This window comes from Notechis scutatus, chromosome 7 (genome assembly GCF_049901735.1).
Source record: "Notechis scutatus isolate UNSWTSFEM ecotype Mainland chromosome 7, rNotScu1.2, whole genome shotgun sequence".
Taxonomy (NCBI): domain Eukaryota; kingdom Metazoa; phylum Chordata; class Lepidosauria; order Squamata; family Elapidae; genus Notechis; species Notechis scutatus.
Window position 1 is genome coordinate 14,928,726 of NC_142015.1, and position 16,912 is coordinate 14,945,637.

The following is a 16,912-nucleotide window of genomic DNA, read 5'->3' on the forward strand; positions in this document are numbered from 1 at the left end:
ATTCAGACTGGAATCTTTCCAAACCATGCCTGAAGCTGTTAAGCTCAAGATTGAACCTGGGCTTTCTGTATGTCAAATATGTACTTTGCTCTAACACTTATCCTTTTCTGTTAATAATGGGAAACGGGAACCTAAGACATCCCTATCAGAGACTGGAGAATTGTTGCTGGTAATTGAGGCCACCATTTGAATGGTAAACTGAGATATGTACTCCTCCAAAATAGGTATAACAAGATTCAAGGTGGAATCAGGAAAAAATAAATAAAACTAATGTAATTTAAATCAAAACTGAATCAGCTGAACATAGTTATAGTTATTCTTGCATTTCATCTGTTGCATTACATATTACAATGCAGAGGAGGTTTTAGAAGTTTCCTTGGGTATTCCATCCAAGGAACTGGGATTATATTCTGGTTTTGTAATGTCCCAGGTTAAAAGAATGGTCTTGGTAGTATTAGACAGCTTCCTAGATATGCCGGAAAAGTTGTGGAAATAAGAACTTTAAAAAACAATCCTATTAATTTTCCGTGATTTTCAAAATTACATAATGTGGATCTTTCTCCAGCCAGAGAAATACCAGATCCGAAAGAATCCTAGTTATATTTGTAAAAAACATTCTAAGAAGACGGGTTGCATTCTACATCCAACAGCCTTGATTAGATCTTAGGACCTATATGCCCAGAATGCAAAGCCCACCTGTAAAGGGGATGGCAAATTCAAAATTCTCTAATTGCATCAGTTCAAACTATTCCTGAAAAGAACGGAAATATGGATGTAATCCCAGGACTCAAGACCTCAGATCCTTGCTTCTATCCACCCCGCCCCCCTCTTATCTGGGTAATTATAGACCTCCTGACCAACACAATGGCTGCTATACAAGGCTTCTTTTATGCCCTGCTCACTTGAGATGCTAAGATGGTGTGATAGTGAGACAGCCCATCTGGCCTGAAGTTTTGCAAATGACCATGGTGTTTTTTTGGTTGTTTGGAGAAAGTCTCCAGCTTCTCATAAATGGCAGACAAATTTGCTCCAAAGACTATGTTAAAATGCATTCTTCTAGCTGACAAAAAAGTTTTGAAAAGATTCACATTCCTAATGCTTTGCCTTCTCATAGGACTGGGAAGCAATTATACTCTCATAAAGAGTGCCTATCTAGTACTATTTATCTCAGCTGCATTTGTAAGAACATTTGCTAATTTATATTACTTATGATGCATTAATCAGGCATTCAAGGATACAATTCACATGTATTAAGCCATGGTTTGCTTAACTGGTTTACCTATTTACATTAGGTCTTAAAAATAATTTACAAGCCACAATGGCTGGATTCATTCATGTTAAGCCAAGGGTCTTCAAACTTGGCAAGTTTAAGATTTGTGGACTTCAACTCCCAGAATTCCTGAGCTAACATGACTGGAGGAGGAATTCTGGGAGTTGAAGTCCACAGGTCTTAAAGCTGTCAGGTTTGAAGACCCCTGCGTAAGCCAAAACCACAATAAAATTTATTGTCCCCTTCTCAGTTACCAGTCCATTTTTAGAACTACTGGCTTTCCTGATAAGAACAAAGTACAAACAAGATAGAGTTTATTATTCATATTATTCTATAGACTGTTTAATATTTCAAATCAAGTCAGACTACTATTGTGACTATTTGAATAGTTTCTTTCTGCTTCTCTATAAACTAAAAAATAAACAGTTTTGTTCCAGAAAAGAATATGGATATTTTAAGAAATAAAGTAAACATCTGTAAGCATGTCTATGTCCAGTCCAGGGCAAGATTTGCATCTGCTTTCTTCTGCCGCATAATGTGGAATTCCTGAGAAGTTATTTGTGGGAAGATGAAAATTCACTTAAAGTCAAATCCTTGGAGGTATACCACACACGACTATGCTATGATACGGCTTCAGAAGATGGACCATTGTGTATCTCAGTTGTCTGCACAAGCCAAGCTATGGCTATGTTTGCACAACACAGTAGTCAACCATACTTTAACATGCTATACATACCCCAACCTAAATTGTTATTTAATGGTTCAATCTATGTGCAAAATCAGAAAATGAGATCACTGAACCAACTAGTAAATGTTGGTGGACTCACAACTCACCTTCCTCATTATCAAAAACTGTAATATTACTACATAATTTACTGTGTACATTTTCTCCTTATTTCTTGCTTTGCCTTTAGGAATATACATTAGCTCATGTAGTTTATTCAAATAAGTGTCTTCTTTTGGTATCACATATCCACCCTATTCTAGAAGGCTTTTAGCAACTTTCTTTATTTTTATTTATTTATTTGATTTGTCAATTGTTTACAAGATAATAAGTATAAGTGTATACATAGTTATGAATACATGAAATGGGTACATATAAGAAAAATAAAATAAAAATAAAAGAAACAATAGGACAGGGACGGTAGGCACGTTGGTGCGCTTATGCACGCCCCCTAGAGACCTCTTAGGAAAGGGGTGAGGTCAATAGTAGACAGTCTAAGGTTAAAGTTTTTGGGGTTTGGGGAAGAAACTACAGAGTCGGGTAGAGTATTCCAGACATTGACCACTCTGTTGCTGAAGTCGTATTTCCTGCAATCAAGTTTGGTGAGGTTAACCTTGAGTTTGTATCTATTGTGTGCTCTTGTGTTGTTATGACTGAAGCTGAAGTATTCATTGACAGGTAGGACATTGCAATGTATGATTTTATATACCATACTTAAATCAGACTGAAGACGGCGTAATTCAAGGTTTTCTAGTTCTAGAATTTCAAGTCTGGTGGCATAAGGTATTCTACAACGAGTAGAGGACTTTACTACTACAATGAGTAGCAGAACTTTACAACAGAAGTCTATGCGAAGATGCCTCATGATGGATTCACAGATTGTGTTATAACCTGTTTGTTAGATTTTGACTTTGGGTTTATTAAAAGTGTAGCTTAGTACAATGTCTGAATGCAGCCTATATGATACTATATGTGCTGGAGGTTGGGACCAGGGAAAGGAGAAGAGCAAGGTGATAGTCTAGAGTGGTCTTTTGGTAGAAAGGCAAGATCCAAATGGGAATAACGAAAAGGAGAGCCTTATCGGTACATTGTAACCCTGTTACTTTATTAAAGACTTGTGTCTTTTGATTTGAGATACTTGTTAGCAATTCAATAGTTTCTTAGTAGGTAGTGCTTTTTTGTAATCTGCCTATGCTATAGTTCATCAGGACTTAGATGATATAATTCTATTTACCATGGTTATATAAAGCAAGGAAAATGTATGCCCTACAAATGTTAAACGATTATTCTGATTCCTCATTATTGGCCACTGACATGATAGATGAGCTTCAACTAATTCTGATGATGTGTTGACTTGACACATTGAGTCTTTATGGGACTTAGTGTTTGTGACTTTGTATGTGGAATTAACCCAATCCTTATGTTTAAATAAATATTAAATAAATCATTATTGTTTAGCATGGTATGTAAACCCAACTAATTGTAATTTATGGTACAACCATGGCCACCAACATTATTCTTAGTGCAGATTGTGAACCCACCTTGTGTTTGCATGTAGCATTGAAGAGAAGAGTCTAGGAATTCTGTTAAGAAATGTGCCTGAATAACTATCAACTATTAAATGTTTGAGCAGTTGATATCAAATAATCCCTTTAGATTTGTCCAAAGACAATGTTATTTGAAATTATGTTAAAATCATACTTGATCAGTTTGTTTCCTTGTTCATTTTAAAGATCACACAATTTTAGAAGAATGAACAAAAGTATAAGAAGGTAAAAATACATTTGCAGGCAAACAAATTTTCATCTATTGTTACCACTGGACTCTGCAGTCCTCTCTTAACAGGAATTGCTCCCTACATTTCCTGATGATCTCATGCTAAAATTCTTCATTAGTAGAAAAATATCTGTGACTCCAAACTGAATCATTACTGCCTGAAGAAGAAAAGCACGTTCAGTTGATCAATAGAGGAATCAAAGTATTTTAACAGCACGGGAACACGGCTCTAATATTCTTATTTTTCAGAAGAGGCGCAAGGTCAGATTTAGTGAGTTCCATTGAGCCCCCAATTTGTCAATGAAGAATAGCTCCTGATATTCACTTCCAATAATGCACACCTTTATCGTTCCTTCCTTTCATGGATTCAGCTTTTGGAGATGAAAAAACAGGGAAATAAAAAGCTGCTAAAATGTTCTTCTTTCCCCACAGTTCCTAAATTAGAAACAAAAAAGTTTGTGTTCTGATATGAAACAGTTTCTTTTTTAGCTAGTCAGATACATTGGGAGTGGGATTCTGAGGCTGTTTTCTCTGAGGAATTCTTCCAGGCCCAAAGGAGACTCCCATGTCTGCCACAATAGTGGTATTATTAGACCTCTAAGTCCTTGCTCTGTACAGTTAGGATTTAGCATTCTTGTCTGCTTCATTCTCCTGAGATCAAGGACAGTGCAGGATCCAGTGCTTGTTGGAACAAGAGAATACATAAAATTCCTTAGCAACAGGAATGGACTCTCTTCCCATATGAACTTTATGAAGCAATAGGAATGGACTCTTTTTCCACATGAAGTTTATCAAGTAGGAAGGCTATACGTTCTGCTTTACAGAGGAAGACATTTGTCAAGGTTCCGACTGACAAACTCAACCAAGCCAGCAATCCAAGACTATTAGATCTCTTTAAGAACTGTTTTATTGAGTACATCATTTCGGCATGCATGAAAACAAAAACAAGCCTAAATAATTCCTGCAGTTTTCGTATAATTAAAGAATAGATATTCCCCTCCCTCCTTGCCATAGGTCACATTGTCCAGTTAGGTGTTCTGGCATCTCCTGGGTAACTCCTTCCAGTCTCTGGCCAGCATCGGTTGGGATGACCTTGGTTCCCACGGGATGATCTGTTGTTATTGTTTGGTGTGACATTCCAGCCCTCTTCCTCTCCTCCCCCCACCCCCCCACCCCTGTGTGGCAAGCTGAGAAAAGTAAAGATGGCTTGTTTCGAAGTTGAGAGTTGGATCCCCCTGAAAGAGAGAAGCATCTGGAAGACATTAAGCACATACTCAGGGGTTCTCTATGTCCCTACGGAGACCCTTTCAGTTTCTGAATGTATTTCTCGTGAAACGTCTTTATCAATCTGTCTGCTTTCATATTCTGTGCTTTTATCCATCTAGCTTCTGATATTGGGTCTCCCTTCCACTGGACTAAGTACTGAAGTTTCCCCTTGTACAGTCTAGAATCCAGGACTCTCGTGTTCCTCCCCCCACCAATGAGCTATCCTTGCTACTGGTCTTAGCTCTGATGTGGCTTAAGCAGACTACATTAAAACACCGGATGCACTTTCCCCAGTAGACAGGGTAGTTTTAATTCCACTGTGACTGGATTTATAATTTTCACAATGGGGAAAGGCCCTATAAACTTTGCTTTGCATATCTTTTATTTGTAGTTTTTCTTTAACAACCAACATTTTTTGTGGACAGTGTAATGACTGAGTTAATATATTTTTCACACAATGATGACAGTAATAATACAATTACATATACAGAGTTTTTATCTTCCAACTGCTAACATTGATATGCTCATTATAATTATATTCTTTTATGTATCAATATATATTGTACTATTTTCCCAATTTGTACTTGTTTCTTTAGTTTCCCCATATATTGTGGTTCTTCTATATTCACCTCATTATCTCTAAACAATACTATTCTCTCGTTATGATTTTTCATCACTTTCTCCAAAAATACATGTAAACATCAATAACATTTCTTCATACAATATACTTATTAATCAGTTAAGTCACTAATGTTTTAATATTATAAATATCACTGTGTTCCACCACATTTTCAATATCTTAATTTTTTATTAATGCCAACAAAACCAATTGTTAATAAGCTTTAACCAGTCCCCAGATTATATCTCTAAGTCCCCTGTATTTATAATCCTTGAAACTATGTATTCCAGTCTATTTTTGCACCCTGTTAATCATAATAATACATTTAGATATACCTAATCCTAGTCTTCTATCTTCTAATCTTATCATATTAACTGTTATAATAAATTCTATTATATATCCAGGGGTGGGATTCAAATATTTTAACAACTGGTTCTGTGTGCGTGGCTTAGTTGATGGGCATGGCTTGATGGTCATGTGACTGGCTGGGTATGGCCAACTCAACATCACTCACATCGAGGCACGCATCTCCTCGCCTGGCCTCATGACTGTGGGGATGCTGCAACAGTCGTAAGTGTGAAAAACGGTCATAAGTCACTTTTTTCAGTGCCATTGTAACTTTGAATGGTCACTCCACACAAGCAAAGTACCAGCAAAGAAGGGAAAGAAAACTCCAGAGAGGTTCCTGAGACAGGATGTCTAGTCCTGCCAAGAATGTAATAAGGGTTAACAGAGAGGCAGTTTCTGTAAGCAACACCAGAATGTTCCCTTCCTGCCTTCCTTACAGGATTAGCCCAGTAATTTCTTCTAACAACCGGTTCTCCGAACTGCTTAGAATGTTAACAACCGGTTCTAGCAAATAGGTGTGAACCTGTAGAATCCCACCCCTGTATATATCTATATATGTACTACTATTTTCTCAATTTAAACTTTCCCTATATTTCTATTGGTTTTTAATATAATTACTATATTACAAAGTATTAAGTCTCTATCCATCATCTCTCAGCCTTTTTAGAATTTAATTATTTATTGATTTTTGGGTGATTCTTTTATGTTTCTTTCTTGGAATCCTATATGTCTTTCTAGCATTTTTGCACAGACTAATTGTTTCTCTGCCTTACCCTTTATCTCCTTCTGCTGCATCTTTTGTATATCCATCCATAACTCTTTATTTTTGGAAAATCTTTCTTTCCCCCCTCTATTCTATTGTAAACTCTTAAAGGATTATCTATTTGATTTTTAATATTTATTCTTACTGTCTTTTCAGGGTTTTTATCTGCTTGTAATTTATTTTTATCTTCTTGTAGTTTATTTTGCTTTGTCTCCTTCACGACTTCTAATTTCTCATCTGTCTTCTGTATATTATATTCATCTTTTCCCACCATTTGTTGCGGGCCTCCTACTTTCACATCTTTATCTTAAAATATTCCCATCAACTCCTTATAATTCTTTGTTGCAATTTCTAACATTTCCTTATAGAACTTTAATGTCTCCTGCTGGGTCATTTTGTACCAAATTAATATACCTCTAATATTCCAGTATCCCATATCTAAAAACTCCAGAAAAAAACCCAATTGTTAATAAACTTTGGTCAATCCCAAAATTATTCCTCCAGGTCCCTTAAATTTCTAGACTTTAAGTGCTATAGATTTGTGCTTTTCAATCTTTATAATTTCCAGTTTACTTCTTCCCAATTGTCCAGATTTTAAAGTCCTATTTGTCTTTTCTTGTTTTTCTTCTTCTTTTCTCTTCTATTGTTTTTCTTCTTTTGCTTCATAGGATGATCTGTCATGTGATATTAATAACCCAAATCCAGCTTAGCCAGCCAGGTTTCTTCAAATCTTTCAAATCCACTTTTCAATGCAGTTCCAATAAAGTTATTAATGTTTAGTTTAATTTTACATGTAATCTTCCACCAGTAGATGGGTCTCCTGCTCCCAATTGCAGCATTTAACAGAGTATAAAAGTCAAAAACAGCTTATTGTCATCCAATCAGGTGGGTTAAAAATAAAGTTTAGAAAAGCAATTTCTCCCAATAATCACTTTTCACAATGTTATTTGGCTTTTCCAGTCTTTCAATCATCCTTTAGGTATTTCTTTTATTTCTAAGTCTTTAATCCTTAATCTTCCTCATTAGTTTTTAGTCTTTAATCATTCTCTATAAATCTAATCACTGCTTTTTTATGTTAGGAGATCATTTTTTGGAACTTTTTACTTGGGTTAAATCTCTAAGATTGGAAGTTGGAAGTTATCTCACCCAGTTTCACTGCTCTGTCCACACACCGCTCCAGAACAAGGTCTTAGTGTCCCAGTTGTCCCAGCTTGTGACTGACCAAAATGGCCATTGTCCCTGCTGCCGTTCAGGAGAGCTTTCTTTGGATTGAGGGAATTGCAGTTTCCTCATGATTGATGAAGCTCCTCTCCTTTCTTCACCACCCTTCCACTGTGGCTTAACCAGTGGTGCATTTCAAAAATTCTTACCATCGATTTGGTGGGCATGGCTTGGTGGGCCTGCTTTGCATGCACACACATACTTTGTGCATTAAATGCACACTTTGCACAGGCGCAGAGGCTTTCCGACTCACCTCCTGCAATCCTGCACTCTCCCTGTCGCTTCAGCAGCTGCCATGCGGCAATCTGCTTGCCAAACAAAGCAGCTGCACTTCAAAAGCAGGACATAAAGGTTAGTATGGGAGCCCGGGCGGGCAGGTGGGCCCAACAGCAGAGCGTCGGAGAGAACCGGTTCACTCTCCGCTGCTCTATGGCACTACCAGCTCAGCAGAACCAGCCCAAACTGGTAGAAAACCACTGGGCTTAACTGCATAGGGTCTCCCAGCAAGCAGTTGCAGGCTGCATTTTATGGAACCCGGCAGAGCTCCGCTATTTTCCATCCATTCTTGCTGCAACATCAACCGGAAATCCAGGCCCTATAAACTTTGGAGTCAGCTTTCAGCAGGGCAACTTTAATTTCAGATACTTCGTAGACAAATACACTTTCTCTCCTATGTGAAACGGTTTCTGAGCTCACCTCTTGTCTGCCTGTATTTCCCAAGTCTCATTCAGTTTATATTCCTCCATGTATTTTGCAAAGAACCCACCCACTCAATTAAGCTTACTGAGGAGAGGGGTTGCCAAGGGTACTCTGGCATGGGGACAAACTCCACCCCTGTGACTATTTTGAATGGGGTAAGCCCTGTGCTGCTATTGTTATATGAAACTTCAGCAAACGGTACGTCTCCACAATTAGACTTCTGATAGTTGACATAACACCTTAAGCATTGTTCTATCATTGCTTTTGCTTGTTCCATGGCCCCATTCATACTTGGATGAAATGCGGAACTAAGCCCTTGGGAGGATCCTATCAACTTACGAACTCTCCAAAACCTAGCAGTGAATTGGCCCTCCCAATCCAAGATGATTCTTTTTGACACTCCATGCAATTGATACATATGCTGAACATCTAGGCCAGTCTCTGGGAAGACAGGAGGCTCAAGCAGGCTATAAAATGGGCTTGTTTGGAAAAGAGGTCTATCACTGTCCAAATTATGGTGCTTCCCTGCTCTCTGGGAGTTCAACTATAAAGTCCATCACTATCTCTTGCCAGGGCCTGGTCGGCTCTGTTGCTTTTTGTAACAGTCCTGGACTCTTCCCTGGTCTCTTTTTCATTGCTGCGCACATTGCACAACTTTTTACATAGCTCTCTATATCCTTTTTCATTCTGCCCACCAAAATTGTCTTTTCACCAAATATAGTGTTTTTAAAAACCCAAAGTGGCCAACTTACTTGGTGCCATGATTCTGCTGCAGGACCTGAATTTGCAGGGCACTAGGGACATACAATTTGTCCCCCTTCCATGTCAGTTCTCTTGAGGTCAGCTTCCTCCCTCCCCCTTGTGCCCAAACCATGGTTAGATTGCAACTCCCTTTTCAGTTGCTAGGTCAGCTTGCCACTGGGGTCTGATGTTCTATTTTTAGCTTGCTGCCTCATGGTCACCTGGGCTGCTCGCTGTTTGGGGGGATGATAGTATTTACCACTTCTTCACGCTTGCTTTTGTACTGCAGCATGCAGGACAGGGCATCGGCTAAAAAGTTCTTCCCTGCTGGAATATACTTCAGCTCGAAGTCAAACTAATTGAAGCATTGCGCCTATTGGATTTGTTTTGGTGAAAGCGTTTGGGGGATTCTCAGTGCCTCCAAGTTTTTATGGTCAGTCCACACTTTTGAAAGCCCTTTATTCCCCTCAAGGAATTGGCACTAAGTTAGTAGTGACCACCTCACGGTGAAAGCATCTTTCTCCCACACCACCCAGCGTCTTTCAGTCTCAGTGAATTTTTGGGAGGTATGAGCACATCATTGCAATTTGTCCTCTTGGTTTTTCCTGGAGGAACACTGATCCCATTGCTACATCACTGGCTTCAGCCTTGGATGAGGAAGGATTCTTCAGGGTTTGAGTGTTTTAGGACTAGCTCCTCTCCAAGCTGTCTCCTCAATTCCTTGGAAGCCCCCTGGCACTCCATTGTCCAGTTTAGTGGCTGACTCGATCAAGGTTTCTCCCCATACTCCCATTTTTAACAATTCGGTGATTGGCAGGGTGATTTCACAAAGGAGGGGTTACATTGCCGGTAAAAGTTTGTGAACCCCAGAAAGCTCTTCAATTGCTTGCGGGTTCAAGGGACTTGCCATTTTAATATGGGTCTTACTTTCCCCAGGTCCATCTCTATCCCATTGCACAATACACGGTAGCCCAGATAGTCTAGGTGAGCCTTGTAAAATTCACATTTGAATAGTTTGACATACAGGTTTGCCTCCAAGAGTTTCTTGAGGACCTGGCGCACCAATTTAACGTGCTCCTCCATCATCTTTGTAAATGAGAAAGTTGTTTAGGTACACTAGTACCTCTTTGTACAGGTAGTCATGCAGCACCTCATTAATTAGCTGCATGACTACCTGCTAAGACCCTTAGAGTCCAAATGGCATCACTTTGAATTTGATGCTTCCTAACAGACTGCTAAAGGCTGATTTTCATTTGTCACCCTCTTTGATCCTCTGTAATACGCTTCCCTTAAGTCTAATTTTATGAAGATGTTACCCTTGGCCACTTGGCCCAAAATGTCCATGAGGAAGAAGGGGCACGTTTTCTACATATACTGTTTATCCCCTAAAAATCCACACACAATCTAATCAACCCATCTTTCTTCTCCTTAAATAGCAATGAGGCTACCACATGGGATTTGGCTGGTTGAATAAAACTCCCGGCTAGGTTTTTGTCAATGTGACTCCTCAGCTCCTCCATCTCATTTGGGTCATAGAGTGTTAGGATATGTGCAGAGTAACCCTTGTATAAAAAGGATATGCACACGGAAACGGTTTATGAGAACAGTTATGAATAAATATACAGCCACACAGAGTTGAACAAGTTGTGTTAATGTTTACTTGAAGAAATAGTACAGTCCAATAAACAGTCCATGTCATACATGTTTTTTACAGTCCAGGAATATCCAGTTATAAAGTCTTCTTACCGATTTCACGTCTTTTACAGCAGACAAATATCAAACCATAATACAACAAATATTACCTTCGATATCAACAGAATATCAAAATAAACAGAGTTAGTCAGTATTGGTCCATAGTCATTTAGTATCAGTATTAAGAGAGATCATTAGTGAAAAAGAGAGTTAAACCATGATCTATAGCTCCCTCTTATGGCAACTTGTAGCATAATTAACCAACCAGAACACAGCATAATACATTATAGTATTTTTCCTTAAAGCTACAAACATATATATTTGGAGTTTATATATTGTCAACCCAACTACGTTATTTACATATACATAACATAGAGTACATCTTTGTTTTGGGGAGCAGGATTTTGATAGCACAGTCAGAAGGACAGTGGGGAGGTAGGATGTCTCATTCCTTCTCACTGAACACCTCGCCCAGGTCCTTTAGGAAAGAGCAGCGTCCCTGGCGGCTGTTCTGAGGTGGCCTTCAAGCCTTTGGCCTCCTCCCTCTTAACTCCCTGCTGTTCTGCCTCTCCTCCAAGGTTTCTTATTGAAGGGGGGAGCCTCTTCCCCAGCTTCATCTTTCTCTCTCCTTTCTGCCACCATATGGTAGACCCCCACTTATCTAACCAGGACAGCCCCAGTATTACTGCCACTGTCATCTTCAGCGCTATCATAAATCGGATGGTTTTTTGATGCGGGCCTATCTCTAGCTGCATGGGATCTGTCAGGTGTATTGCAGGGGAGCCTGTTAGTGAGCCATCTACCTGCTCAAACTTCAAGGATTGGGGCAGTTTTCTATCTCATATTCCCAGCTTCAGCACTATCCGCATGCTCATTAAACACTGGGTGCAGCCTGAGTCTATAAGTGCCTCCATCTTTCCCTGGGCTCCTGATTTGGGTGCTACAATCTTCACCAGGATTGAAAAGGGGCGGATGGCTCCACTTACCATTGGGTTGTTATCCCTTTTGTCCTTGCCATTGTAGGGGATCAACTGCTGGTCCTCCTTGGCTGGAGTTCCTCTCCCTTGCGGCTAGGGGAGGAGACTCCTACGACTTGGCACGCTACACTTGATTTCTCTCATCCCTTCCACTGCATCTTGTTTGAGTTGGGATAGGAGCCCTCGTTGCTGGTCGGTGAGCAGGTACCAGTCACTCAGCCGCCCTATGGCCCTGCTGGCCACATTGAAAGCACAAGATGGTCTCACGGGTGAGGGCAACCGGGGAGTCTGGCCACCAGCACTCTTGGCTCTTCTTTGGTTTTGGCTTGGGGGGGGGGTGGTTCATGCTTCTTATATTCTCTCATGTCGAGATCTATCATTGTCACCATCCAGTACCAGTTGTGGATCCAGTTGGGTATTCCCCGGGACAGGCAGATGTGAAATAGCTCTTGATTCAAGCCCATCTCTAAAGTAATGGACCAGTAGCCGCTTCAGCCAGTGCTTCAATGAAACTCCTGGATGTATTCTGCCACCAGTAGGCTCCCTTGTCTAAGAGAGTATATTCGACTCTGAGTCATATCTCTGACTCCACTTACCAGACTTGGGTCTTATCTTCGAACCTGGCCCTTAAACTCCACTAGGAAGTCATCGATGTTCCCCAACTCTGGTGCTCCTTTCTCGTGGAGGCCTGTCACCCATTCTGCTTTCCCTTTGAGGTTGGCAGTCATGGCATTGACTATTGTCCCCTTGTCAGGGTAGGTGGGGTGTACCAGCCCAGGTGGGCCCACACCTAGTTTAGGAAGAACAACACTTTATCTGGGCTTCCGTTGAACATGGTCTTTATCGGTGGAGGGTTTACAGGTGGAGGTGGAGGCCCCTAGTATCCAGGTAACCAGCCAGGCCCAGGACAGTAGGGCCACAGCTGGCACCATCCATTTTGGTGAGGGAAGTAGTCAGCGGCACCTGCAGGTGGGCTCACAACCCAGTGATGCCTTACAGGGCTCTGCCTTGGGGTAGGGCTAGCTGAAGTGGCGTCTCTGCGGAGAGCTGGTCACTCCTGCTGCAGCAGTTGGGCTTGGGCTCCAACTGGCTGGAAGCATGGGATCAAACGGCTCCATTTTCCGTACCACCTCCACTTTGTGCATGTCCAGGTGGAGGAACTTCTCTCTCAGCTGCTCCACTGATGGGCTACGGCTGGCAGTCAGATATCTCCACTCTGTGTGATTGTCCCACTCCACCATCCTCTTCACCCTCCACCTCGGCGCCTGGGCGAACGAAGTCCGAAGGGAGGTCAAGGTAAACTCAGCCTCGGCTGTTTTTGTGCTCTTCTTTGCCAGACATCCTCCTCCATCTAATAGAAGTCCCCAGTCACTATGGTTTCTTCCTGCACCAATTGTTTCTTGGTCGTCTCTGATTGAGCTTTTGGTCAGGCTACCACTGCCTGGGCTCCAAAATCTGCTTGGGTCGCTCCCTGCACCCCCTTCATTGGACCCAGGTTTTTCCGCACCCCCCCCCACCCTCCATGAGGCCTGCCTGGCTCCCAGGTAAGTGTAGGGAGGCTGCCAGAAAGCTCCAGGGAGGTGTTCTAGGCCCCAAACTGGGCATGGGGGGGATTTTTTTTCCAGCGCTGCCCCCCTGTGCCCTGTTTTGGCTGCCAGGAGGCTCCAGGGAGGCCTTCAAGGGAGGAAGAAAGGAAGAGAAAGAAAGAGGGAGAGAGAGAAGGGAGAGAAAGAAAGAAAGAAAGAAAGAAAGAAAGAAAGAAAGAAAGAAAGAAAGAAAGAAAGAAAGAAAGAAAGAAAGAAAAAGAAAGAAAGAAAAAGAAAGAAAGGGAGGAAAGGGAAAAAGAGAGGGAGAAAGGGAGGGAAGGGAGAAAAAGAGGGAGGGAAGGAAGAAAGTGGGAATGGAAGGGAAGGTGAATGAGATATGGATGGAGAGATGGAGGGATTGATAGAGGGAAGGAGGGAGGGAGAGAAAAATGAGAGGAAGGAAGGACCACAAACCCTGGCACTAGACACAGCTTCAGAGGATGCTTTGAAACAGCATAGCAATCCAGGGCTGGAAGGGACCTCAGAGGTCATCTAGTCCCTGTCTCCATCAGGAGACATCTGGGTTATTTTGGTGTCTCACCCAGTCACATGACCACCAAACCATGCCCACAGAACCGGTTGTTAAAAAAATCAAATCCCATCCCTGTTCCCACGGGATGATCTTTTGTTACTGTCTGGTGTGACATTCCAAGCCCCGCCCCGCCCCCAACTGTGTGGCAAGCTGGAAAAACAAAGATGGCTGCGGCAGCAGGGTCCATTTTGAAGTTAAGAGCATCCCGTTTGAAGGATGTTGAGCCTGAATCATGTTCACACTTAAATAACCTTAAGGACAGCTAAATTTGGTGTTGGAGAAAATGTCTGAGAATTTGATTGATGGCTGTCCAGGAAAACAAGCAAATGGATCACTAAACAAATGAACTGAGTTCTCATTCAACACACAAATGATCAGACTCCACCTACCCTATTTTGGACACTTTATACAATGATCAAGCTCTCTGGAGAAGGTTCTAATGCTGGGAAAGGTGGAAGGAAAGAGAAGAAGACAACAAACAACAAGGTGAATGGCCGTAGTAGTGATGGGTGCACTGCTGGAAGGCCTAAATGGCCAGGTTAGGGACAAGCTGTTATAAAGAAAAACCTATATACATATGTATGTGTATACACACACACACACACACGTATGTATGTATGTATGTATGTATGTATGTATGGTATTCAGCTTTGTTCGGGTATTTCCCACGTCATCATAGTTGTGCTTTTAAAGTTGTAGCAACGTTTCGGCAGAATCTCATCTGCCATCATCAGGCTTCTGTATTGTGTTCGTCAGACGAACAACTTTAAAAGCACAACCATAATGATGTGGGAAAATACCCAAACAAAGCTGAATACCATACATGTAAGTACCCACGAAAACTTAAGATATATATATGGGGTTCCCAACCTATAGGTAGTCCCCAAGTTACGACCACAATTGAGTCCAAAATTTATGTTGCTAATTGAAACATTTGTTGTGAGTTTTGCCCCATTTTACAACTTTTCTTGTCACAGTTGTTAAGTGAATCACTGAATTTGTTAAGTTAGTAACATGATTATTAAGTGAATCTGAATTCACCATTGACTTTTCTTGTCAGAAGGTCGCAAAAGGGGATCACGTGACCCCAGGACACGGCAACGATCATAAATATGAACCAGTTGCCAAGCATCTGAATTTTGATCATGTGACCATGGGGATGCTGCAAAAGTTGTAACTGTGAAAACAGTCATGTAACTTTGAATGGTCAATAAATGAACTGTTACAAGTTGAGGAGTACTTGTATGTATATTATGATGGTTTAGGTTGAAATCTGTTATTTGGAGGACTGCCAGGTTGCCCAGTGTTCATCAGATGGGGCCTAAATCATGAGCACTGTAAATAGAACACAAAAATCATTGTACTGCAGACTCTGTGTGGCTTCTCCAGAATTTTGTCTCAATCATCTACGGGTGAAAGAGCGGGGCGGGGAGGGGGCATGCGGGGAGAATTAGCTTAATCCCAAACCAACGTAATCAGACTGGAACTAAAAATAACCATTATGAAATTAATTGAGTCATTTAACTGAATTTCCCTTTCCCCCAAAATATGCTATTCCAATCCTGGCCATGACCCGGGTAAGCAGTTAAATATGCTCTGTGACTTTGTTTTCTCCTCTTATATATATTTTTTCTGCAGTGGTGTAATGTTAGTAGAGGTAAATGCAGATCCTGTTCATGATTCTGAATTGTATTTAGTTCAAGGTTTTTTAAAAAAAATATGTGGCTGAAAAAATGTCTACAAATCACTTTTACATTTTTTAAATATATGAGGCCACTGACCACACTGGGTATAAGTGTTGGAAGGTTACTCTAGGATGTTTAATATTCATTTCTCCTTTGATTTCCTGTTTTCAAGCTTTTTTTATTTTTTAAAAAACAGCCCAATATATGCAGCATGTAATTGCAGCACAGCTTAAATAAATGTGGCCAGTGTATTCTGTAATTGCTACATATCAAATAAAAACGGTCATACTTCCAAAGCTATTACCTAAAACCTCATCATGTTAGTAAGTTGTTGAGAACTAAATTAATCTCTGTAATTTCTCTGGAATCCTAGTACAAATATTTTTGGATCTAACCCCACACCTTTTGTGTTGCACTTTGTTACGTGCAGTACCTTTAACCTTACTATATCCTCTTCTGCTCTGGCAATTATACTCCCACAATTCCCTGGAGTTAGGAATGCCAATCCATTTGGAAAGTGCCAAATTGGAGAAGATGCTCAGGCCTGAGGTGCAGCAAGGATAACTGCAAGGTGAGAAAAATCAGGAAATGAATGAATGTTGGGCTCTTCTCTCCATGTCCAAAGAACTGGTATCTCAGCTTAGCCACCGCATCTCGTTCCATAAATAAATGGGCCACAAAAATCTAAATCACCAGATGGCAGCAAAGAGATACAGAAAACTCTTTAGTTTTTTTCTGCCATCTAATGGTTATTTCTATTTCGTAGCCCAGATCTAATAGCCTAGCCTAAGGAGATATAGAAACCCAGTCAATAGTGATTGATTGAATAAACTATGTTTAAGCAAAGAATGAGTTGGAATGATATGTGAAGCTTCTTTAAATATGGGTAGTGTATACCCATCTCAAAACCGTTGAATAAGTAGGAATGAGTTCAATACAGGAGTGAATGATTAAGAAATTATACCATTGCATTTTGCCCAAAATGCAAATGAAGCTCATGGAAAAGATCACAG